Source organism: Stegodyphus dumicola, chromosome 2, assembly GCF_044657685.1.
Source record: "Stegodyphus dumicola isolate Sdum_Otavi_A_Nest chromosome 2, ASM4465768v1".
NCBI lineage: Eukaryota > Metazoa > Arthropoda > Arachnida > Araneae > Eresidae > Stegodyphus > Stegodyphus dumicola.
In genome coordinates, this window is record NC_140769.1 from 274,434,147 (window position 1) to 274,459,788 (window position 25,642).

Here is a 25,642-nt window from a genome sequence, read left to right on the forward strand (position 1 = left end):
TTGATTAAAACTAGATTCTAACAGCCACATTATTAAAACACAACGTAACGAAATTAATAAAAATTCAGTGGTATAATATGTTCTCTATGGCACTCAATTAATAAGAGAAAATTAGCTTGGTGTTTATGTTTTTGCAAATAAGCAGATCTTGCGTGAATTCAACTATTTCAATAATTTAGAACAACTATGCATAAACTATTAACAAATATTTACATGATTATGTTTGCATTTTAAAGTTTGGAAAACATTATTCAAGGTCTCGAGAATATTTTTCAACTATTGATATACACTTAATATTCCTAGGAAAGTAAAACATGAATATTGGTAGGTATTATGCATAAAAGAAAATTTATGAATCTTACCTCATTTTCTGCAGAAATTTGCACAGACGTTTTATAATTAACTGTTTTCTTCATTTCTGCCTGAACACAGCTTACTATAAATACCCTACTATCGGACATTACTTGAAAACAAATGTTATTCACATGCTTTTCCTTGAAAAAGAGAAGGCCCTTTTTATTGACATCAAGAAAAGAGAAATCACTTCCAAGAGTACTTTTTAATTTTTCACAATAGCTGTAAATTTCTAAATTAGAAAAATCAATTTTAGTGGTACATCTGCTATAGACTCCATCGTAAACAGCGCACGTGCGGAGATTGTTGTCACTAGATCACGGGACCACTTTTTTCCTCTTCTTCTCTTGCGGAATGTATCTCATACAAAATAGAAATAATATCGAACAGATTTATTTATTTATTTGATGAAATAAGGTGAATGAGCTTAGTTTTATATCTGTTTTTTATTTTATCAGTATAATATTAAAATTTAAAACATACATGCATTTAATATGACTTACATCGTCGTTACATATTAGTAACAGAAAGCCATTTATTTTTTTTAGCCGATGCGTTTATCTGAAGTCTGCAACTGAAGTGAAGTTAAGAATTGTTGGTAAACAATTTAAGAATTTTCCGAAATTTAATACAGCGCGTAAACTTACCACAATTATTCGCGTGTAGCAGATTGTTATCATTCGTATGATAACAATTTAGGCGCCAAGATTTAACAGTATATGCATTCTTGCGCAAGGTAATAAAAATATTTGTTTATCGACGTGATGTTTTTCTATATAGAATTAAAGGGTTAATTAAAATTCCAGCAACGAATTCATTTAACTGTATATTTTATTCAACGTAGTGCGCATCCAGATAAATACAAGGTTTGTAATATTTTATTTAGTTTGATATAAATTAATTTTACTCTCTTTTTCTTGAGTATTTGACTTGTAACAGAATAATACAAAAAGCAGATCTTAATGTTTTCTGATCCTATATATTTAATATTTTTCCGTAATCTTGGTTTTATTCAAATGTTATGCATTAATTCGTAAACAATGTTAATTGTGCATGAATTTATATTCCGCATGTAAATATTTATTACTTATAACTAACATATATTAAGGCAATGTATAGAATATATAGACATAAAAAGTTACTTTGATACAAGATATACTAAACATTCTTACTGCAGTTGGTACATTCTTACTTGGTAGTTAATATTTATCACTTTTAACTGAGATGGTAAGTTGTTATTATATTTCATGTAAAAATTTTTATTCCATTACACGTGATGAAAAGGTACTTATTTTCATTTCATTTGAGAACAGATTTATATAAGAAAAAATAAATTTTGAAGATACATATTTTTTTCTTTTTTTTAATCACACAGCTTTGTTATACAAGTCAAATTCTGGCATCATTTCTGCATCTGATATTTTTTAGCTCTTAAATTTGATAACTTTTATTGTTGATTAAGATTTGATTAAATTGAATATATGACTTGAAATAATTTTAAATGCTGTGGGAACCATTCATATTCTGATTCTCTTCCCTCTCATGGTTTGGAGAATTATAATGAGAACAATTATAATGGCTTATATTAATAATAAGGACTTATTATTAATATAAGTTACATAAATATATTTTAATTGTAAATCTCATTTAAAATGTACAAGTTAGCTTATGATATTAAAGAAGAATAAAGTGATAAGTTAAACTCAGGTTATTTAAGAGATTGTACTATAGACCCATATTTATGTAATTTACTCATATAATTTTGCTTATGATTAAAAGTTACTTATGAATCTCTAATGAATAAATTCCTAGTTATTGTTTCATTGGTTTTAATGTTCATTATAATGCTGATGTAAATTTCTTATTATTTATATGTTGTTTCAGTATATTTCTTAGGTTTTAAAAGTAGAGTAATTAAAATAGATGTCTTTATCAGTAATATAAACTTAATTGCCACTATTGGTTTTGATAACTTAAGAAATAAATTAAAAAAAGTCTGAAGTTCTGAAGAATTTTATGAATATGTGAAAATATGATATCCATTTAATGAATTAATATAATATGAGGATATGATAGGGAAACAAATAACATTTTTAGTTACATCTACATATTAACTATGATGCTGCCATGTCCAAAGTCTTAATTAAAATCAGATTATGATAAATAATTTGTAATATATTACTGAATGGGATAATGAGACTAAATTTACCTAATGAATGTTGGTGAAGAGTTATTGAAAGATTTGAAATGCCTGAAAGTCTGACAAGAAATGATTCAGTATGAATCATTTTGTAGCTTGGGGAAGTTAGCACCAGTTTTGACATTCCCATATAGTATCCCAAAGATGTAATCAAGTTTTGTAGAACTCGATGGATGACTGATATCATTTATTATCTTCTGCATGAGGAAAATTTGATATCCTGATCCAATTACAGCCTATGTTTTCAAAAGCTACAAGAACATTGATTTGGAAATGGATGAAGAACTTTTATGAATGCATTTATAGCATAAAGTTCCACGCATGTTTTAATTTGAAGAGAACACTGAGACAGAATATTATAATTATAGATATGAGAGGTACTGTGTGGCAGAAGTTTTGGAAAGCATCTTGGTACTGTTCTTTTATCAGGATTGGATTCAGAAATGCATGTATGTATGCATGCATATATGTATGTACAAATGTATGTGTGTGTATACATATGCATATAAACATACATACATATATTTCTGAATCTGGTCCTATAATAGAACAGTACCAGCATCTCATTGAGCAGCTATGTAGCAGACATGAACTAAAAAATTCTAAAATTCCTATGGTTCGGTATTAGATCATGATACAGAGAGAGTGAATATTCTTCATATTGGGGCATTTATTTCAAATTTTGAGTGATTTTTTTTTTTTCATTCTTTATGTATTTTTTAAATAGAAAATGAACCTTCATATAAAATATTTTAGGATCTTTATTGGGTAATACAGTACAAAGTCCGTAATCCGGACTCGTCGGGACTTCGGCGATTCCGGATTATAGATCATTAATTTAAATCTGGTAAGATTGCATGCTGAAATTATACAATTAAAAATATGAAACCGTAATTTATGAAATAAAGAGCAATTATGATCTAAAGGGTATCAAATTTTACAAAAAAAGCTTAATATTTATTTGTTTACTTTATTAAACATTTCTTTCAACACCAGCATGCGTAATGTATGCGCATTCTTTACGCGCATGCGTAATGTATGCCCATTCTCTACGCGCATGCATAAAGCTTGTGGCTTTGAGGTCCAGATTATAGATCATTACGGATAATGGACGTCCGGATTACAGACTCTGTACTGTATAAGTTTTCATCAAGCCTCTTGTTAAGCAGTATATATAGTTAATGCAAATATGCATTTCGCATTAAATATGAAAATTCTAGTATTGGTTAGGTACAGTGAGTACTGAATCAGATTTTAGCAAACTTACTTGATATAAAGGATTTTTAATTTTTTATTACTTTTCTTTGTTAATGATAAATCTGATAATTTTCAATAGTGGAAATTTTGCCGTTTTTAAATTTAGCCAGTAAAATGATTTAATTATTAAAAATTTCATGAGAAATGAATAAAATAAGTGCTTATAAGCAGATGGATTTTTTATGCTTATTCATTATTACAGCTGTTTAATGTAGCTTACATGTTCAGATGAAGGCATTTTTAAATGCCTATTTTGTATATGGTGCAGTTTGCATCTGATCAGCAATGCATCTAAATCCTTCCGTGCGTATAAACGCAACTACCTGAGTAGAGGTCGCCAAATTTTCAGAATGTGCCAAACTCTGGCAACCATGCCCATAACCATTCTTCCGGCAGCCATGCTCATAAAAATCGTTTAGTCAAGCAACGCCGTCATATTCGTATGTGTTCTTTTTTGTTGTATTACAAATTCAATGACTTTTATAAACAAATTGTTATTTATTTATTTATTTATTTGCCTTAGTTTTAAAATAAGAGCTTGCGAAATTTGCCAGCGATGGAAGACACTGCGGTAAAATTTCCGCAGAATACAGAATTTTGCTGAAATTTTTCTGAAATAAAAACGAGAAAATGCGCAGATAATGTTACCGACGGTTGATTGCAATTCTCTGATTTTTTTTAAACGAAAACAGATCGTTGTGTACTTCGGGAGAATAGCGAAAAAAATACCGAATGACTTGAATGTAACGTTTTTATTTTTTAATGTATAACGTAATACTTATTTAATAATTAAAATTTGTATTTTAAGTTGGTAAAGTATATTTTCTTTTCATATGTTGATAATGTTTACCGAGTTGCGATAAATATTGATAGTCTGGGAATCTTTCTAAGAAAAGCGCGAAAACCGCCAACTTGCACCCTATAAATAAATTTTACCTTTTCTTCTGTAAAAAATTGCCAGATTGCGTCAAGGGAGTTGCGTTAATACGTAAGTACCTTAGATAATTTCTTCCCCCACTTTTTTCATTTTTTCTTCCTTCTCCCCCCCAAAAAAACCTAGGTTTCACCATACTTTGGCAACGGAACTTTTTGAAGCAATTTCATCTCCATTCTGTCAATGTGTAAGAAAAAATCTTGTCATTTATATCGGAAAAGACGCGGTTAATCTTTGGATTATGGTAACTTGGCGAAAATTTGGCGACCAACTCTGCTACAGCAACCCTCTATTTTTTTTTTTTTTTTTTTTTCGCGCCGCCATTTTCTCTTTTATTTTAACGAAGTAAAGACATGTTTCTTTTCTTTTTATTTACTCAACACTTTTTCCAACAATCTGCTAGCCGAATTACACTTATGCTAGAAATTTTATGGAACAAAACTGCTTAATCATGACAAATATTAACTGCAAAATTGGGAAAAAGTGCAGAATCGCAAACTCCTTGCCGCGTTTTTCAGAATCGCACATACACAGTAACCATGTACACATCGACAAAAACATCCCAGAATTGCACAAAAATGGCATTGCACACACTCTTGACTTTATCCATCTACAATGCTATTTTCTCATAAATTACAAAAATTTGCACGAAAATGCAGGAAAATTTTGGGAATCTTTAACCTCGGTAAAAAGCACATATATGAAATTACCTGATCGCGAAAAAGTATATACCCTTTCCAAGGATGAACATTTCCACGTATAATATAAATAAAATATCCAAAAACTTTTACCTCTAAATTATCTATTATAAACGTCACCAACGAATTTATAACAAAACATTAAAAATGGTTACAAATACTTAGTGTCAAATATTTAAATTATTTCCATGCACGTTTACTTCCACTGAAACGTATACCAAATTGCTACAAACATATAATTCACAAAATAACTATCATTTAATTAAAATATAATTAAACCATGTACACGTCGACTTATTTTTACTTAAAAAAACATCCCAGAATTGCACAAGAATGGCATTGCGCACACTCTTCACTATATCCATGTACACTGCTTTTTTCTCATAAATTAGAAAAATTTCACGAAAATGCATAAAAATTTTGTGAATCTTTAAATTCGGTAAAAAGGACATATATGAAATTACCTGATCGCGAAAAAGTATATACCCTTTCCAAGGATGAATATTTGCACGTATAAAATAAATAAAATATCCAATGGCATTGCGCACACTCTTCACTATATTTATGTACACTGCTTTTTTCTCAATTATAAAAATTTCACGAAAATGCATGAAAATTTTGTGAATCTTTAAATTCGGTAAAAAGGACATATATGAAATTACCTAATCGCGAAAAAGTATATACCCTTTCCAAGGATGAACATTTGCAAGTATAAAATAAATAAAATATCCAAAAACTTTTCCCTCTAAATTATCTATTATAAACCTCACCTGCCAATTTATAACGCAAACATTAAAAATGGTTCCAAATACTTAGTGTCAAATACTTAAATTCTTTCCATGCACATTTACTTCTACTCAAACGTATTCCAAAATACTACAAACATATAACTCTCAAAATCACGATCATTAAATTAAAATATAATTAAATTAAAAAACACAACTTAAAATATAAATAACCACATACATTAAATTAATAAAAATTAGCTCAGAATCCTAATTACTTTAAACTAAATCATTGCTAATAACAATTTTCCAATAATACCATATTAATTTATTTACTCCTTAAATTTAGAACAATGCATAAAAATAATATCCTCAAATAATTAAAAATACTAACTTACCTAATCTTCTACAGAATCTTGAGTGCATGGCGGATCACAAAATGTCCATTTTCACCAGATTTCTTGCACCGCCATTCAAATTTATCTGTAATATCCTTCCTTTCACACAATCTAATTTCATTCTCACATGTTGGACATTCATACTTATCCACAATTAAGGAATTCTTTTCAATTACACATAAACGCAATAAAAATTTCGGATTTACTTTATATAGGGCCATGGGATCCAAATATTAAACAACACTGTTTCACAGAACATAGAATGAAACTAACGCTATAAAGTACAGCAGATATTTTTACAAATTTACCCCCTTTTCTGATTAAAGAACAGTGATTCGTCCATTAATGTCACATGACATATCTCATGATCTCTCATTTCCCTCACACAAAATAATGCGTAATCGGAGCTGAGTACTTCTCACATTATTCCCAAAGTCATAGGTAGTAACCTTTATCGCCTCCAAAATGTCGCCAAACTACTTGTTACCATATTCCAAAGATTAGCCAAAGACGCTTTCTCTTTTGATAAGTGTAGTAAGTACCGAGCGGTTGTGATTGAAACGGACTCTACTCTGAGTAACCTTTATTGTGCTGTCATAGCGTTTGAACATCGTCCGGACTTGGCAAATTTATTATTATCCTTGCACTAGTTCGTGTAGGAAAGCATTTTAGAACATTACAAAATCTCGGGGCATATGATTCTGTTAAGATGGCTTTGCATTTGTTACCTATTTTATTAAATAAATCTGAATTAAATTTTTAATGCATGCAGTTAAATCACGGAGAAAACGTTTGTGATGGAAAACGAGAATAGTTACAATTTTCGCTATCAAAGGAAAATGTGACGCTACAAGACCTATCCTAGATGCTAAAAACAGAGGACCCAAACTTTATTAGAGCAATCGAATTTAATTTTTAAAAAGTTCCCTTTACAGGAACCCTTATGCCATGTAGATTTGTCAATATACACTCTTAGACAAAAAAAAAAAAAAAAAAAAAAAAAAAGACACACCAAGAAAGAGTTATCCGAATGAGACGAAAATCATCGGTAGAAGTGATGTACATGTACAGAAAAACAAATGATTACAGTTTGAGAAAAATTGGATCATTTATTGCATTATTCATAGGTTGCGGATGCCCTCTTGAGGGATATGGTGCCAAATTCTGTCCAACTGGCGCGTTAGATCGTCAACATCCCAAGCTGGTTAGAGGGTACTGCCTATAATGCTCCAAACGTGCTCAATAGGAGAGAGATCTGGCGACCTTGCTAGCCAAGGTAATGTTCGGCAAGCAGTAAAATCATGTGCAGTGTGGGGGCGGGCATTATCTTGTTGAAATGTAAGCCCAGGGTGGTGTGACATGAAGGGCAACAGGCCTTAGAACTTCGTCGATGTACCGCGGGGCTGTAAGGTTGCGACGGATGACAACCAAAGGGATCCTACTATGAAATGAAATAGCAGCCCAGACCATCACTCCTGGTTGTCGGCTTGACTGCCGGAAGACAGTCAGGTTGGTATCACACCGCTTTCCGGGGCGTCTCCAGACTCGCCTTCGCTGGTCATCGGGGCTCAGTTCAAAGCGGGACTCATCACTGAAGACTATTCTACTCCAGTCAGTGACATTCCAGTGCGAATGAGCCCGACACCACTGCAAACGGGCTTGACGTTGTACAGAGGTCAATGGTAGTCGGCGCAAGAGGCCCTTGACCTCAGCCCCCTTTCTGTGAGCCGTCTATGAATGGTCCTTGCTGTCACTGAAGCACTAGTTGCACTTACAATCGATGATAATGATGCATCTGTGGCTGTAAGTGCCGCTCTGACGATTGCTCAGTCTTCACGTTCTGTCGTTTCCCCAGGCCTACCGCTTCCTTCTTGACGCTGTGTGCGGCCGTGGTTCACCCATTCCTGCCAACATCGTCTAATAGTGGCATCGCTCCTGCTCAAATATCGAGCTATTCGCCATAAGACCAATCGGCTTTTTTGGGTCCAACTACACGACCTCTCTCAAATTCTGGCATCTGCGCATATCGTTCGACCACCTATTATTCTGGCACCCGCGCACCACCTGTATGCGAGGCATAGTTACTGTCTACCAGAGTACACGGAATGAAATTCGTGAAGAATTTATGACCTGGAATCGCAATTTCTCCTCTTAAATATCCTGCCAGTTGTGCAGATGAGATGCGCTGTAGCGACACCCGTTCATTCAGACTCGGACTTAGTACTTAACCCGGGGTGGTCGGTGACAGGCAGTCGATGCATAACAAAAAGCTATAAACAGACGGGTGGGAATTTGGACGAAGGACTCCGACGCTCCAGTGTTTCTCAGGAACGAAGCTATGTTTTCCTTCGGGCTACTATGAAAGGGAATAAAGACTTGAGAACAGTACGTTATTACAGGTCGCACTTTTTTTTCCGGCAATTTCGGGTCGTCGTCAGAAAATAGCTGAAGACGTTACAGTTTTTTTTTCTTCGTTTTATGGAAGAATTTTTTCCGAGTTGAGAGAAAAATTCACTTCACAACTGCCCTAACAAAAAAAAAAAAAAAAAAATCCTCGAAGTAAAGACCGACTTCTGTCCTTTAAGTAATATCTTTAAAACACTGGTACTGGGACATAGTCGCATTCTATAATAGTCATACTCTAATATATAGTGTTTCGCGCGTTTCAAGACGACTCAATTCCTCGGCATTTTTATTCAGATTGCCTGGGTGGTAAACGAGCTCAAAAATTCTAAGGCTGCAACTATAAAGCTAAGGAACACAAATGAATGCTATATAATTCTAATATGACCAACACACAACACCAAATATAAAATACTGAAAGATTTATTGTTCTGGAAAGAAGTTTTTCTCTGTTCTTCATTATCTCTGTGATTTTGCCATCCACGGTTAAACCTTTTATTCCTGTCTTGCAAGTTGCTTTGCCAATTGTCTGCTCGATTTCGATGTTCAATCTTCGATTGTGAGACAGTACACCTTGAAAGAAAACACCCCGTGGTCTGCCTGGACACCTTTGTTTTTCAGTTCTGTCTTCTAGTCTTCCAGACAAATTTCGTCTTGGAGTATCAGCATCCCTTTCTCAGGAAAATTTCGCTTTCTTGGTAAGCGAAGCACATTCATGTGGTGGGTTAATGTTTATTGTGATTTGACCGCTGCTTGACATGTTGTCCGAACGGTGTGGACACTTCACTCTTTCTTTGGCCCCGTTGTTATATAACTCGATGGAAAAACTTCATCTTTTCAATCTCTGTGGATTCCTTGACTTTCGCTTCCCATTTTTTTTTGTTTGTTTGGGTTAACGGCTACGTCCCGTTGGCGTAATGGCAAACCGCACATTGAGTTGATCAATGTTAAACGAATTTTGCTTACTGCGCATGCCCAAAAGAGAATTTGGCGCAGTTAGGACTTTGGCGCAATTTTAAAAGAAGATAAATACGGTATATGGTTGATATCGTGTTATCTTGGGCGTAAACAGTTCGAGGTTTTAAAACGTGTCAGGTTGTCAGCTGCTTGGAATGTAAATGTCGATTGTAAACTACCCAAATTTTCTTTTAAAAAGGATTACAAAACAGGAAACATTACAAGATATATTAGCTGATTATACTTCTGAGAAATAAAAACAATTGAGTATTCAACATACGTTCCATTCGTATATACTTTAACAAATTAAGGATTAAATCTAGTTTAAATTACTGAATTAAAAGTCAAATAAATTATTGTAAATAAATGAAATAGACTGTTGCAGTTGTAAACAGTCGATAAGACCGACATGACGAACAGGTTTGTTTAGGGTTGCTTAGTCGCCAGTATTTTCTCCCACGCCAGCGGTACACCATTGAGCATGCGCAGTAAACGAAATTCGTTAACATTGATCAACTCAATGTGCGGTTTGCCATTAAGCGTTCCGTTGGGTCATCTTGTGAGGAAACTATGTTATCGTTATCAAGGAGCATTCTGTTGCTCTCGATCAGCTGAGCTGTTCGATTTCCTAATAAATAGTATTCCTGAATGAGATTTTTGACTAATTACTGTTACTTTGGTAATTACCTTCCCCAAACACTTTCCTTCGAGTTGCGTATGTGCGAGAGGCAACTGAAGCGGGGTGCGAATCCAAGCGTTGCCTCGATCAAAACGATCTTTTTAGCAACATTTTCCATATTACATGATCCCTACCTATAATGTTCAATAGTGGATCCAGTATCTCTAAGCATTTTAATCTTTCATTCATTTACTTTCACAGTACTTATATACGAATCAAGCCATGTGTTGGGGTATCTGAAATATCCAAATTATTTACGACTGCCGTAGTTTCCGCCGTAGCTTTTAGTCATGGGCATTGAGACTGAGATGATTCTCCGAATTTCATTCTATAGCATCAAGGTGCTGTCCGCTTTTCAAACATATCTGATTTACATTTCTATAGGTAGTTTTCTCTTTCGAAACCTGATCATCGCGACGTAATTCGATCTGCAAATTCTTCTTTTCCTGAAAATTAGAGTTCTGTTTGGTGCTTTTAACCTGTCATTTTTTTAAGGGCCTTCAAACTGCTTCACATTCGTCTAATTTCTTGACAAGTTTAACAGAAACAAGATGTTATATTCGGCTATTCATTCACGAAGTGTTTCCGCATTTCGCCTTTTACGCGACGTTTAATTTCGTCTGCCAACAATAACTCTTTAACCCTTTCTGGCCCGCTACCTTTTAAAGTCGGAGTTTTGATTAAAAAAAAAGTAGGCAGTCTAATTAGGCCTAGAGGAGTACACAAGTAAAATTTTGTGAAGATAGCACACTGATTGAATAGAGCTTCGAAAAAAGTGCTGAAACGAGCATTGTTGTCAATGAACTGACCGATGAGATGCGGAGAAACAAAGAATACAGACTCTCAGTTGTCCTAGATGATCGGTGAGTCCGGTCTGGGCACACCTAGGGTTCGCCGTTTGATTTTAGGCAAGATTTTAGGGTAAAAATTTAAAACTAATATAGCATAAGGAGATTAGCATACAGCCAAAAAAAAATAACATAGAAATTTCTTTTCAAACAATTCCTTTTATATGCTAAAAAAAAAATGTGGAAGGTTTCTTTGAAAAATGAGGGTCTTAAAAAACTAAACATGGCTAAAATATATGGAGTGGTTTGTGTTGAGCTGCCATCTACTATAAATAAAGAAGGTTCAGAGTATACTAACCTATAAATCCTTTTCAGTCAGTTTTTCTGTGCGTACAGAAGGAAATTTTTAGGTCTCTCCAGATCGGACACACTGTGCGGCAAAGGGTTAAGCGAATCGAAACTTCTCACTTCCACCCCGTTCAAACATTTGTCCAGGTAATTTCTGAGCTCCAAAGCAGAATCTTGATGTATAGCACTTGCTCGCCGGTGGCGCGGAATAAATTTGACACGAAAAGCCTCTGGGCTCTTTCTTTAGGTAGGTGTAATTATCAAGCTCTTCTTTTGGCTCCCGTAGAATAATAGAAATAATGTCCATTGGCATTAAAGCCATGATATGCAACAGAGTCCTTCGTCTACATTCGCAGCCCACCAGCGGCCGAGCGGTAAAATCGCTGAACACGGGTAGTTCGGCCCGAGGTTCGAATCCCGCGAACGGGCTGGCTGCATGGGCGTTTTCGTGGTTTTCCCCATGTGTAACATGTATACGAGCCAGTTTCCCTTAGAAAGTCCTCCACGAAGGCATCCCTTCCCTAAGGCATTTAGCCCTAGTGTGCTTTGCCGTATTCTGTTTACACCTACCGTCTACATTCGCCTGAGACTCTAACATCGCTACATAAATAGCTGGTGATTCGTCATTATACCTTTGCATTAAATTTTACAATCCTCTTGTAGACTTCGGAATATTATTCTGAGAATTTTCTCTGTCATTATTGGCGTTTGTCATCCGCAATCTTTTTAAGTGAAACTCTCTTTCTTTCCTTCTCGAGTCTACTCTCTACGGCAAATTTGAGCCTACGATCCGAGCATTGGCTCTAACGTTGCCTTGTAGTGAAGTCTCTATGCAATGCGATTTTTAAGGTCTTGTATTTTTGCACTGGGAATTTTATCCCTCCTTCCAGCATACCTTCGTGGTGTAACGGTGAGCACACTCGGCGCGTATTCGAGAGGTCCAGGTTCGAGTCCCGGCGAGCGCATTGCACATTTTTTCGTGTACTCCTGCTTCAAAATAACATAATAATTAGTTAATAAAAATCTAATCAAACACTAAAAAAGTTACTATAGAATTACTTAAAAAAATTGTTTCAGAATTGTATAAAATATTTTTAATGTATAAAACTGATAAGCTACGTAGCTTATAAGGTGTTTCTCCCGCCTTCTTAGCATGCCTTCGTGGTGTAGTGGTTAGCACGCTCGACGCGTATTCGAGAAGTCCGTGGTTCGAGTCCCGGCGAGGGCATTGCTCATTTTTGACGTCACCTACTTCGAAATAACCTAATATCTCTACGGTGGCGCCCGAATTGAAAGATGGTGGATGATGATTCTTCACCACCATTATTTGGCGATTGGGTTCCTTAATCCCCAATCGCCTTTTAAAAGGAGGTATATAAGGTATTTCCTCCTTCCTTTCTGCATACCTTCGTGGTGTAACGGTAGCACACTCGGCGCGTATTCGAGAGGTCCAGGGTCGAGTTCCGTCGAGGGCATTGTTTATTTTTCACAACTCCAGCATCAAAATAGCCTAATGTTTCTACAGAACCTCTGAAACTAATTCCTCAGACGGATTTATGGCATCATATTTTGTACCCTTTCGAAGATATGACATTTTGTAAATTCCAAAAATTTTAGGATCATATAATAAAATACAAAATAATACAGTTTTGTAAAGGTATCAATTGCCTACTCTGGAAATTTTCTCAGTTCAGAAGTAATAAGAATAACACAAAATAACAATGTTATTTATGGAATGTCTGCCACAGAATACGTTCGATTATCAAAGTTTTATAAAGTTAATGAATTTTTAAATAATCTAGGTCAGTTCAGACAGATGACAATGCTCAGTACAGTCTGAAATACTTATTCGGGGCGCGGGGGAACTTGATTATCGCATTTTTCTTTTAAAGTTGAAAATTTTGCTTTATAGTTCTGTTTCTCAAAACCATTTAGGGTAATGAGTAACCTATCAAACTGAAAATATAAATTTGACGTAACAGTTTCACGTAGCAAAATAAATATTATCCTCTACCAAGGTTAGTGCCCAAACTGACTTATCTCCTTTTGTAAACAAGCAGGCACACTTTTTTTTTTTTTTTTTAAATTGCAGAAAGCATTTGATCACAATTATCGCTAGATTTCTTTTTTTGTTTTAATCTTTTCTTTTACTTGAAAAACCACTGAGGAAGACTACTCTTTTTTCACTTCACTTCTCATTCATCACAATTTACTGGACACAAATCACTGCACAGCAGGTGGTAAACATCTTCCACGAACGCGTATTGCCAGAACGGATCATTGAAACTTGATGCACTGACTATTGTCCAAACAAGGGGAATTTTTCCTTCCCACGTTTCTACGGGCATCTCCAGACCAAAGAATTTAAATTGGTCCAGTTCATGTTTTTTTGTTCCAGACAAAAGTTTTTTTGGAGTTGACCATGCACGAAGACCGGGTATGTCTCATTTCGGGTGATAGCAGAATTTCGGGGTGGTAGTCTTTCAAAAATCTTCAGTCAAAAATCGCAGTTTAAGTCTGGAGGATGAAGATGTCAAAGCATCCAGAAGGTTTCTAGGTATGAACGATCATCGCACAGGTTAACTTTCTTTATCTGTTAATCTATATGAGCAGTTTCTTTGTCATCCGCAAAGGCAGTTACTCCTCAAATATCCATTTTCATATGCAGGAGTACCGTAAATGTTGCGACAAACTTCTAGGGGAGGTAGGGCGCATCCTAAGGATTAAGAATTGCATAGGAACCTGCACCCGGAATTGTCAAGGGTAAGTGGTAGCAGAGGTAGAAGATGGGATAGGAAACAAGAGAGTGATTCATTTGAAACATTTATTGGTCATGAATACAAATGGTGTTTCGACAGCTTGAATGCTACAACAGGTGCTCGAAGTTTGCACCATCAGACGCCAAACATGCCTGACACCGACGGACCATTGATTGCCGAACATGTTCAAACGCACCGGGAGTTTCTTTGATTGTAGCAGCTGCGTACGAGTTTTACCACGAGATCCATTTCAGACACAACAGGATCGCGATAGCTTTGATGGCTTCTCACAAAACGAAATCAAGGCTCAATAAATCCGGTGAGTGTGGGGGTCAGGGAACGGGTCCACCACGCCCTATCCATCGATGCGGGAATGAGCTGTTCAAATGGCTACGAACATTCAGTTCAGAATGAGTCCACTTCTTAATGACCCGTAGTCTCACAGATTTTGATGCAGACGTGCAAACAAACTTGGTATCGTTGATGTCTGTCGGAGAAGCGTCCTCGATAAATCCGTGCAGTGGTTTGTCCATTACCCACAGCTATTCCATACACTAAGTGTATGTCTGCAAGTTCCCGACTCGTATAACGTTCCTTGGTCTTCGTATGGTGCCCTCTGCTCGAACGAGACAATCTTCATTTTCCACTAGCGCTCTCCTATAGAGCACCCCCTGGCGGCGTACAGTGACGTTTCTGAGCATGAGTTCCTATGCAATTCTTAATCTTTACGATGCACCCTTCCTTCCCTAGAACTTTGTCGCAACATTTGTGGTACACCATGTATAATAAAAACCGCATCGCGCGTAAGGATTCTACAGCAATTTGCGCTGGTAGCTTTAAAGGCTCTATAGGTTCCGCTTGCTCAAGCTAAAAAAAATGTCTAGAATAAATTTTATGTAACCATTATGGGTATTAACTGCTCATTGCAAGTGTAAATACTCTGTATATCCAAATAATATAGGAAGGTCATGTGCTGTTCACTTCGATTCGTCTTGAGAAACTCAGTACTGTTGGTAGTACTCGGTAAATGGCTGTCGCACTTTTAATTGTTGCACCATTGAAGCTCGTAAGAATATTACTTTAAAAGGAGCAGCTAACCTTATATACTTTGAACCATAGAATGGTGGACAGTTCATGTACTGGATGCGGTAGCAGTTAATAAAGAATTTCAAAGTTCGTTCACGTACAGAAGCATCCGTTTCGTCTACCAATTCTACCGCAATCGGATTCCTTTTCCTTTTTAGTGACACGCTAAGATGGCTGTTATGCATAGTTCTTTTTACCTGATGTTAATCCTTTCATGCCCAAACTGACTTATCCCGTTTTGTACCTTACGATGATAGTACCTTTTTTCCTTTGCCATTGAGAGTGTACTTCATTTTAAATTAGCATTAAATAATAATGAATGTCTAGTAAAGGCAGAATTCGTTATTCATCACATCAACGCAGAATACAAAATTTAAGGATGTGAGGTTTACCTATTTATTTTTAACTAATAGTTCATTTTAAGTTAGCACTTTCCTATTACTCTCCTTTCACACACACTTTTCATACCAGAATGTAAATAAGACAGCGAGCGTTTATTCAGATTAAGGTAGAAAGAAATGCTATCTAAGGAACAGTTTCGGAAGTTAATTTTTAGAGTGAGTCTGCCTATTTCGGGCCACGTTATGCTGTGATTATTAGCGACTTCATTTAGTGGCTTTGAGTGCGTCTAGCCATTTGGCTTTATCTCACCGTTTTTCTACAAACCAGAGCCTTGCCTGCGTATTAAATTATCCTGTGAGCCGTTAGGATAATCTACCACATTTTGAATTTGTTCAACATTACGTATTTTTGTTAAGCCAGAAGTTCTTAGCTCTAGTTGTGTAAACCCGAGTAACTGTTAAGTTGTGTTCGAATAAAAGGGTCTTATACACCCCTCTTCTGACTTTTTGTTTTATTTCACAAGGCTAGAAGATACATCTTCAATAGTCTTTTTTTTTAAGTCTTTAGTGTATGCTCTCTAAGAGACATTATAAGGCTGACATAATAAGACATTAATAAAACATATTGACTTTTTAAGGATACTGCATTATATAAGCCTGTAGATTGTGTACTAATGCGTTTTGTTTTCGTTTAATGACTGTAAAGCCGAGAATGGAACTGTATATAGGAAGTGCTTGTCTAAACTTTCGTTCATATCAGCTAATCATATTAGTTCTTGCCCACCAGCGGCCGAGCGGTAAAAGTCGCTGAACACTGGTAGTTCGGTCCGAGGTTCGAATCCCGCGAACGGGCTGGCTGCATGGGCGTTTTCAGGGTTTTCCCCATGTGTAACGTGTATACGAGCCAGTTTCCCTTAGAAAGTCCTCCACGAAGGCATCCCTCCCCTTAGGCAGATAGCCCTAGTGTGCTTTGCCATAATTAAATACACCAACACACCATATTAGTTCTTATTTCTGTTTTCATACAGGAAACAAACTGTTAGATCTCCAATGTGAATGATAATACGTGGTAAAAGCTGTAATGTTTGTTATCTTTGAAATAGTTGCCTTTTTAATTTCTTTTTAGTCTTTCAAATAATTTTTATGGCTTCTGTTCACGAGGCACTGAACATTATCATTTTCAGTTTCCCCCCCCCCAGTTCCAGTATTTTATAATTAAGGTATTTTTCCCCTCCTTCCAGCATGCCTTCGTGGTGTAACAGTTAGCACACTCGGCGCGTATTCGAGATGTCCAAGTTCGAGTCCCGGCGAGGGTATTGCTCAATTTTCATGTCTCCTGCTTCACAAAAACCTAATGTCTCTACATTATTACTGGCCTTTTTGTTGTGTAAATAAATCGAAGGCTTTGCAGGTTTTCCCAGTTTGCTACTGATTTGAGCCCTGGACGTTCGGTTTTGTAAGAAGAGCAACTGTCTTCTTTCTCGACTTTCTGTGCTGACTTTGCTTTCATTGCCTTGTTAACAACATTATGGGTTCCCGGGCAAACCACTGCTCTGGAGCTCTTACGACAACCACCACTCACAGAAATGAAATGTAAATTTATTAACATCTGACCACCTATGCTCGTGTGGTCCCCCAGCAAGTACCTTTTGCGATGAACTCTGTTGAAGGGATTCACATCTTTTTACTTCCTTGTACGAAGTAAAAAGGAAGTATTGTAATCGCGAAAAGTTTCAGGCAGCATATTTCAACGAAAATATCCATTTTGACTGCTATCGAATGCAATTTAACGATGTTTTTGCGTGATATCTGTACGTAAGGACAGAATAAAACACTCTTTTCCTTCAAAAAAATTATAAAACTGCTTTAAAATTAATTCTGAAGAGAATTTTTCGTGGCGTCTGTACGAGCGTATGTACATAGTACGTATCTCGCATAACTCAAAAACGAGTAGCCGCAGAACGTTGAAATTTTGTATATAGGACTGCTATAATATGTAGATGTGCACCTCGTATTTTGGTTGCAATCGGCCGCACCAAACGTATATAAATATATTTATATATATATCCACTCTGTTACCCGGCTCAGTGATCTCAGTTTCTTTACTCTTCTATGTTTGTAAATTGTACATTTTTTGCTTTAAAAATGATTGAATTATGTTGTTTTTAACTTCCGGTTAAGGTTTTTATGCCTTTCGTAATTCTGGAAGCAATATTTGTACAATTATCAACAATTTAAAAGCTGTTTAAGTGCGGTTAAGTTTTAAATAACATGGCGGGCATATTTGTTTACATTTGAAACAGCAGAATTGTAGATTGGTTGCCAATCTAGAGAGACTAAGCTTCGCAACACACACACACCAAAAAAAAAAAAAAAAAAAAAAAGCCTTCATTTATTATTGCGAATCAAATCATGCTTAATCCTTTCTGAAATTTATTCGAGGAAATAAGTGTTTAAGATTTACTTCGTAATTTTTAAGGCAGATATTTTGAGTTTTTATGTATTTTTGCCTTGTCGTGAAGTGAGAACTGAATTAATTGAATGAGAAATACTAAATCGTCTGTGAAAAACTGTTTCTTTTCTTTTCTGTTTGTTTAATTTCTTTCATACATCGTTTTAGCTTTATTATAATATTTGAATAGAACGTGTGGCAACGATAATTCTTCAAATGATATAAATTTTGTGCATTCAGAGTGTCTTTATAGTAAACAAATATAGTGAATTTTAAAGAGTGCATTTATTTTATTGTGGTTTATGCGCTGTCGACGAAGTAGATTTAATTCAATCCAATCAATTTAAATGAAATTCAAGAAAAAATGCGTATAATTTAATATTTCGTACAAGGAAGTCATGTGGTAAACACATCAGATTTTTTTATTACGTGTTCAAATTACAACAACAAGTTATAGTAATGCTTTAACAATATTGCCTGGAATCCTGAACTTTAGGGCAATCATATTAGAGCATCTGTTGATTGTCCTAGCAGGAAACGTTTTGAAGTGTAGTTTCAGTTTCTGCAGCGCAGCGAGAAGGTTATAAGGTGTTTCTCCCGCCTTCTGGGCGAGCCTTCGTGGTGTAGTGGTCTGCACACTGGGCCGGTGTTCCAGAGGTCCGCGGTTCGATTCCCAGCGAATGCGTTGTTAATTTTTCATCTTTCCTGCTTCCAAATCACCTAATGTCTCTACAAGGTTTAATTAAAAAAAAATTTTTTTGTTGTTGTTGTTTCTTATTTAGTTGTCTGTACTGTGATTACAAACTACTACTATTTGTAGATATTTCCAGATTTATTTTTCATCACGTAGAGAAGGCTTGAGTGGTATAAAAGAGGAATGAGTGGAGATTGGACTTAGTGGGCAGAGGTAATTAAAAACTCCAAAATTATTTCTTCGATTTCTAAATATCCTTCTTGAAATGTTCTGCATTTCTTGATTCTTCTGCATTTAGAAACAGCAGTTTCTTCGTAACAAAAAATTGCACATTTCCGAATTATGCAAAAGTTATGCGTTCTGCGGTAACAGCGGGTTTTTTTTTGGGGGGAGCAACTATTTTTGCGCCCCATCCGTCTATCAAATTTTTCTTGTATAGCTCTGCTTTTTCTCGTTTAATGCGTAAACAACGTCCTTACTGCAATTTACTGATCATTCTTTATCTTTTCTATTATTTCGTTCGTTTTTCGACGATTTCATTATACTTTTTATGTTCCTTTGCCATGGCAATTCCAGTGAGAGGTAATTAAAGGGATAATATTTCTGGAATGGATTGCAGACACAATGTAAGTTTTATTTTCTAGAAATTTAGATTTTCAAGAAGAAAACCGGAAGGCTGGAAATACTTATAATGCAATTTTACAGTTTAATGAAAAAATGCGATGACATAATACCGTGATATCTCGTCAAAGTTAAAAAAATCACGAAAACGCCCAAGCATTCAGCCCGTTTACAGGTAATCGAATTTGGATCGAATTAGCAGTGTCCACTTATCTTATACATTGTGTCAGTGGTAGGTCAGCCAGAAACCTTAAAAAATACACTCTTTCGCACACACACACACACAAAAAGCATCCTGAAGCAAATGACTGTTTTTATTGAAACTAAATACTCGTAAAATTCATACACAGGTAATGAGATGATAAAAACTTCCGAGGCCATAGGACCCATTAATGGTTCATAACTTCACATTGAATATTCAAATCAGTAATTGGTGAACCCTTCTCTGGCGGTGACGCATGCTTCATAACTTCACATTGACATGTTCATAACTTCACATTGAATATTCAGATCAGTAATTGGTGAACCCTTCTCTGGCGGTGACGCATGCTTCATAACTTCACATTGACATGTTCATAACTTCACATTGAATATTCAGATCAGTAATTGGTGAACCCTTCTCTGGTGGTGACGCATGCTTCATAACTTCACATTGACATGTTCATAACTTCACATTGAATATTCAGATCAGTAATTGGTGAACCCTTCTCTGGCGGTGACGCATGCTTCATAACTTCACATTGACATGTTCATAACTTCACATTGAATATTCAGATCAGTAATTGGTGAACCCTTCTCTGGCGGCGACGCATGCTAGTAAACATTAAGGTAAAGAGTTATAAGGATTCTTAATCTCATCCTGCAATACATTCCACCAGAAATTCCCAAATTATTGCTCCACATCTAAGACATTTTGGGGTTCCCGAAGGTTTGGCTCCTGGATGGCGTGCCATGAAGGGTAACGCAAACAGCCGCAGGATGTTATTAACATATCGTTAAGCTATTAAAGTTGTGTGCAATACCCTATACCATGACACGAGGGGTAATGAGTGAGTGAGTGAGTGCACTGCTATGATGGCTTCCGACCACGGACATGAACCAAACGGAATTATATACCATCACGGCGGGGAAGACTGCAAAGTAACAAGGTTGAATATTGCATACTAATAACAGTTTTTACATATTGATAACTGCAGGCACTAAGCGTTATTCTGGTTACCTGCTTTAAGTTCTGAACATTTGAAACATGATATTATTCACGGTTGTTTCTGCTTAGGCAATGTCTTGAGATTTTCTCTATTTTATCAAGGGCTATTCTGTTTTTGAGAGTGTTAGACGTCCACATTGCCCAGGCACAGTCCACTGGTTTCTTCAAGTGCCAGGTTCTTGTATGTACACAATGGAAGTAATAATGGTCAGTGTCGCCTTCCTCTCCGCATTCGCAGAAAGGAGTATCCCTAAGTCTGAATCTGTTCAGGTATACTGGGAATAATCCGTATGTCTCTGTAAAACAAGCGCTGACTGGGACCGCTGGCCCTTCACACATTGACACGATGGTCATCTGCTCCAAGACTGAAGCGAGATTCATCGCTGAACACTGTACGATGCCATTCAGCTGGCAGCCATGATGATCGGTTACGATATCTCTCGAGACGACTTGATGGATGTTGTGGGGTTAAAGGCGGGATATCGCTGTAAGCGATATCCCGCCTCAGCCAAATGCTGTTAGATGATGGAAGGTAGTGTAGAAGAGGCTGTAGCTCTTTACGAGTAGATAGCAGACAATGATGCCGTTGGGATAGTTCGGATCTGTTGCTCAGTCATCCGATATTGCCTCGCATTCGTGCACATTGCCTTCCAGGGCCTTGATTTCTGCCGATGACTATCTTTCAGCAGCCATGGCTAACACCTTTGCAGAGCCGTGTCCTTACGGTGCAGGTGGCGGCCTGCTGCTTAGTATTCCCAAGCCGCTTCACCCCATCCCTACTATGCGATCACGTTCCGAGTCGTTCATTTGTCTACTTCGACCGCGTCGTAATGGCATTATGGATTGTGTCTCCAGGGGTATGTAGCGCCGACAGCCAGACCAGATAAACCGTCCGCAATTTTTACCTCTTTAGTACAATGCTAGTTGTTGGTGGTACAGCTCGCAATGACCAAAGTTTAACATTCGTTGGCCTTTAATTTAAAATTTAATATTTTTTTTAAGACTGCGTGTTAAATATGAATATAATCGTATCTAGTCTGAAAAGCATATTCAAAATATTTGCCTAAATTTTTTTTATTTTACTTCACAGAGTCATATGATATAACATTAGTACCTAGAGCTGTACACGTGATTTGGTAACTTCTGTAGCTGAATTTTTGCGAGAGAACTGGAAATAAACGATGGCTCTAATCTGTCGCGTGATAGTTCCATTTTAGACACTGGTTAATGATTACAAACTTAATGATTACAATACAATATTTTTTGAAAGTATTCTAAAGCAAGTCTCTTTCTTTCAAATGCCAAAAGTCGTTTGACAGAATATGTTTAAACATGCCAACACGAACTGTTTGCGCAGAAGATGTTTGCGGCTGGAAGCTTTCGTTACTACCCGATATAATAAGGGGTTAATTAACATCAGATTCCGTACAAATGTTAGTACTTAAATCTAGACGCAGAGATATGTAATATTCCTGAATAATATATACGAAGTGATTGATTTCGGAAAATTTCCGTTTCTAGCAGTATAATAAACAACCCAGTAAAACAATAAGGTGCATATAATGTTGTAGCAAGTTTAAACTGCTGTAGACACAAGGAAGGCTTTGATACAGTTAAGAAGTTCCTTCATTCAGAGTAAGTGAAATGTTATATATGCTGTAATTTTGTTTAAAGTGACTACTTAATTTTCCTTTTAATTTCTTTAAATAATTTGAAATTATTCTACTTACCTATTAACACAACCACCATAGTAAAAATTGCCAAATTCTAAGACTGTGGGAAACTCTGGTAACCATTTTTCCGGCAGCCATGCTCATAACAGTTCTTCAGCGAAGTAACGCCGCCATTTTCGTCTGCGTTCTTTTTTTATTGTATTCCAAGTTCCAATGGTTTTTATAAGAAAATGGTGATATTTTTTGCTTTAATTTTAAAATATGAGCTTGTGGAATTTTCCAGCAAGGAAAGAAACTACATCAAAATTTCTGTAGGAATACAGAATTTTGCTGAACATTTTCTGAAGGGAACAACAAGTCTCTTTACATTAATATAACTCTTTTCCAGAAATGCGCTACTAATTTCGAGATAATCTTTGCCTCTGGATTGATTCTTTCATGGGATGAAATTTCTAAAACAAAACCTTCATGAATTGAATTCTGTTTAGTGGAGTATCGAACGAAAACGATGAATCGAATAATTCTGAAATCGAGGTGCTAAAATAAAGGTCAAACTAAAATATGCAAAACATTTTAAAACTTATGAGATGTGATCAGAAATGCGTTTTACACTGTTTTTAATGTAAACTCTAAGAATTGCATATTTTTAATTTGCGCAATTATTTTATTTTATTTATTTATTTGTTATTAAATACCGTATTTGCCACCGTGTACGACGCACCCCTTTTTTTATACACATTTTTGAAGAATAAAACTGATCATTATAATGAATTTACAGTATTTTCAATATAAAGTAATACTTTCTGCAAACATCTAATCTATGAGTTGCTTTTTTTAGATCCTCTTCCTGATTCCGCCAAGTTCTTATCATTTTCTCGGTTGGGAGTGGCCCGAAATGCCTATTTGCAGCCTTGTTTTCATGTTCTTTAGCTATACGCAATCACACGTAGCTTGTATGTTATGTTATACCATTGCCGACGTTGTTTTTGAGCCATAACTTGTGAACAAATTTAAGAAAATTGAACAGTGGTAATTTCACACACTTAAATGTCGTTCACAAAAATTGGAAAGTTTAAACGAACCCAGCTGTAATCGTCGATGACAGCGCATGCGCATTCACTGAACTCTAAGTAACTAATATTTCCACATTTCACAAGGAAACTGAAGGAAAATCAAAAACTGAGTATCGACGTAAACCGTTGGTGACGTAAGACGCACCCCGTTTTTCAGAGCTATTTTCAAAGAAAAAAATCTGATGTGTACACCACATGACTTCCTTGTATTGGAATATTAAATTATACGCATTTTTTCTTGCATTTCATTTAAACTTATTGAATTGAATTAAATCTACTTCGCCGACAGCGCATAAACCACAATAGAATAAATGCATTCTTTAAAATTCACTCTAGTATTTGTTTACCATAGCGACACTCTGGCGCTAGATTCACTTAACAGTATTAATAATTATATAACAGTTAACTTATATAATAATTTTATAACGGAAACTAAGTTAACTGTTATATAAGCCAATAATTATGTAACAGTTAACTTATATATTTCGTTCATATTATAACTCATAATGCACAAAATTTATATCATTTAAAGAATAGAATTATCTAATCGTTGCCACATGTTCTATTCAAATACTATAATAAAGCTAGAATGATGTATAAAAGAAATTAAGCAAACAAAACAAAAAAAAACAGTTTTTCACAGACGATTGAGTATTTTTCATTCAATTAATTCAGTTCTCACTTCGCGAGAAGGCAAAAATACATAAAAACTCAAAATATCTATATTAAAAATTACGAAGTAAATCTTAAACACTTATTTCCTCGAAAAAATTCCAGAAAGAATTAAGCATGCTTTAATTGGCAATAATAAATGAATGCGTTATCTTTGTTGTTGCGAAGCTAAGTTTGTCTAGATTGGCAACAAATCCACTAGTCTCCTGTTTCAAATGTAATCATTAATGGCCGCCATTAAAAAAAGGCTTAGCGGCACTTAGACAACTTTAAAATTGTTGATAATTCTAAAATTATTGCAAACAGATTTACTAAAGGCATAAAAACTTTAACCGGAAAATAAAAACAACATAATACAAACATTTTTAAAGCAAAAAAATGTACAATTTACAAACATATGCGAGTAAAGAAACTGAGATACCTGAGCCGGGTAACAGAGTGGATATATATAAAAATATATTTATATACGTTTGGTGCGGCCGATTGCAACCAAAATACGAGGTGCACATCTACATATTATAGCAGTCATATATACAAAATTTCAACGTTCTGAGGCTACTCGTTTTTGAGTTATGCGAGATACGTACGTACGTACGTTCGTACGCACGTATGTACATACGCTCGTACGCACGTATGTACATACGCTCGTACGCACGTATGTACATACGCTCGTACAGACGCCACGAAAATTTCTCTTCAGAATTAATTTTAAAGCAGTTTTATAATTTTTTTGAAGGAAAGGAGTATTTTATTCTGTCCTTACGTACAGATATCACGCAAAAACATCGTGAAATTGCATTCGATAGCGGTCAAAATGGATATTTTCGTTGAAATATGCTGCCTGAAACTTTTCGCGATTACAATACTTCCTTTTTACTTCGTACAAGGAAGTAAAAAGTGCATCTTAGACTCCGGCAAATACGGTATATCAAATAATACATTGATGAAGCATTCATTCACAATTATTTCTATCCTAATAAACGGGTTCGTACTGCCAAGTATGCAATAAACTGCATAGGATGCTCTTGCCACCGCTGTGTTTTGTGAAATCATTACCGATTTCACAAGACACAGCGATTATTATTTTGTTGTTGCGAAAATTTCTTAAAGAAAGTTACTTTTTCATTTCTGATTAAAGTCCTGGAAGGACAAGTGTCAATAAATTGTTTTTATTTTGTAAATGACAATCGGGTATTTTTTTAATATCATGTTTCCATGGCAAAGTGAGAATGTTATTGTGTAATCCAACGGCTTTCAAGTTGCGTTCGTTGCAAGGCAGAGTTTAGACAGTGGCAAATGGCAACAGTAAGAAAACGCTTAAAA

General features: G+C 35.7%; 1 protein-coding gene across 2 annotated transcripts in view; it reads left to right on the forward strand.

Annotated features, from left to right (window-relative positions):
• The first annotated feature begins 956 nt into the window (after positions 1-956).
• The window catches only part of LOC118187354 (zinc finger MYND domain-containing protein 11-like), a 101,926-nt gene continuing 77,240 nt past the window's right edge, over positions 957-25,642 (forward strand). Inside the window, exon 1 of one of the 2 annotated variants that reach the window (XM_035357553.2) lies at positions 957-1,090. The gene's annotated coding sequence lies outside the window, so the exon portion shown is untranslated. Of the gene's footprint in view, positions 1,221-25,642 lie in introns of both variants that reach the window. The other variant, XM_035357551.2, reaches the window with a different exon arrangement.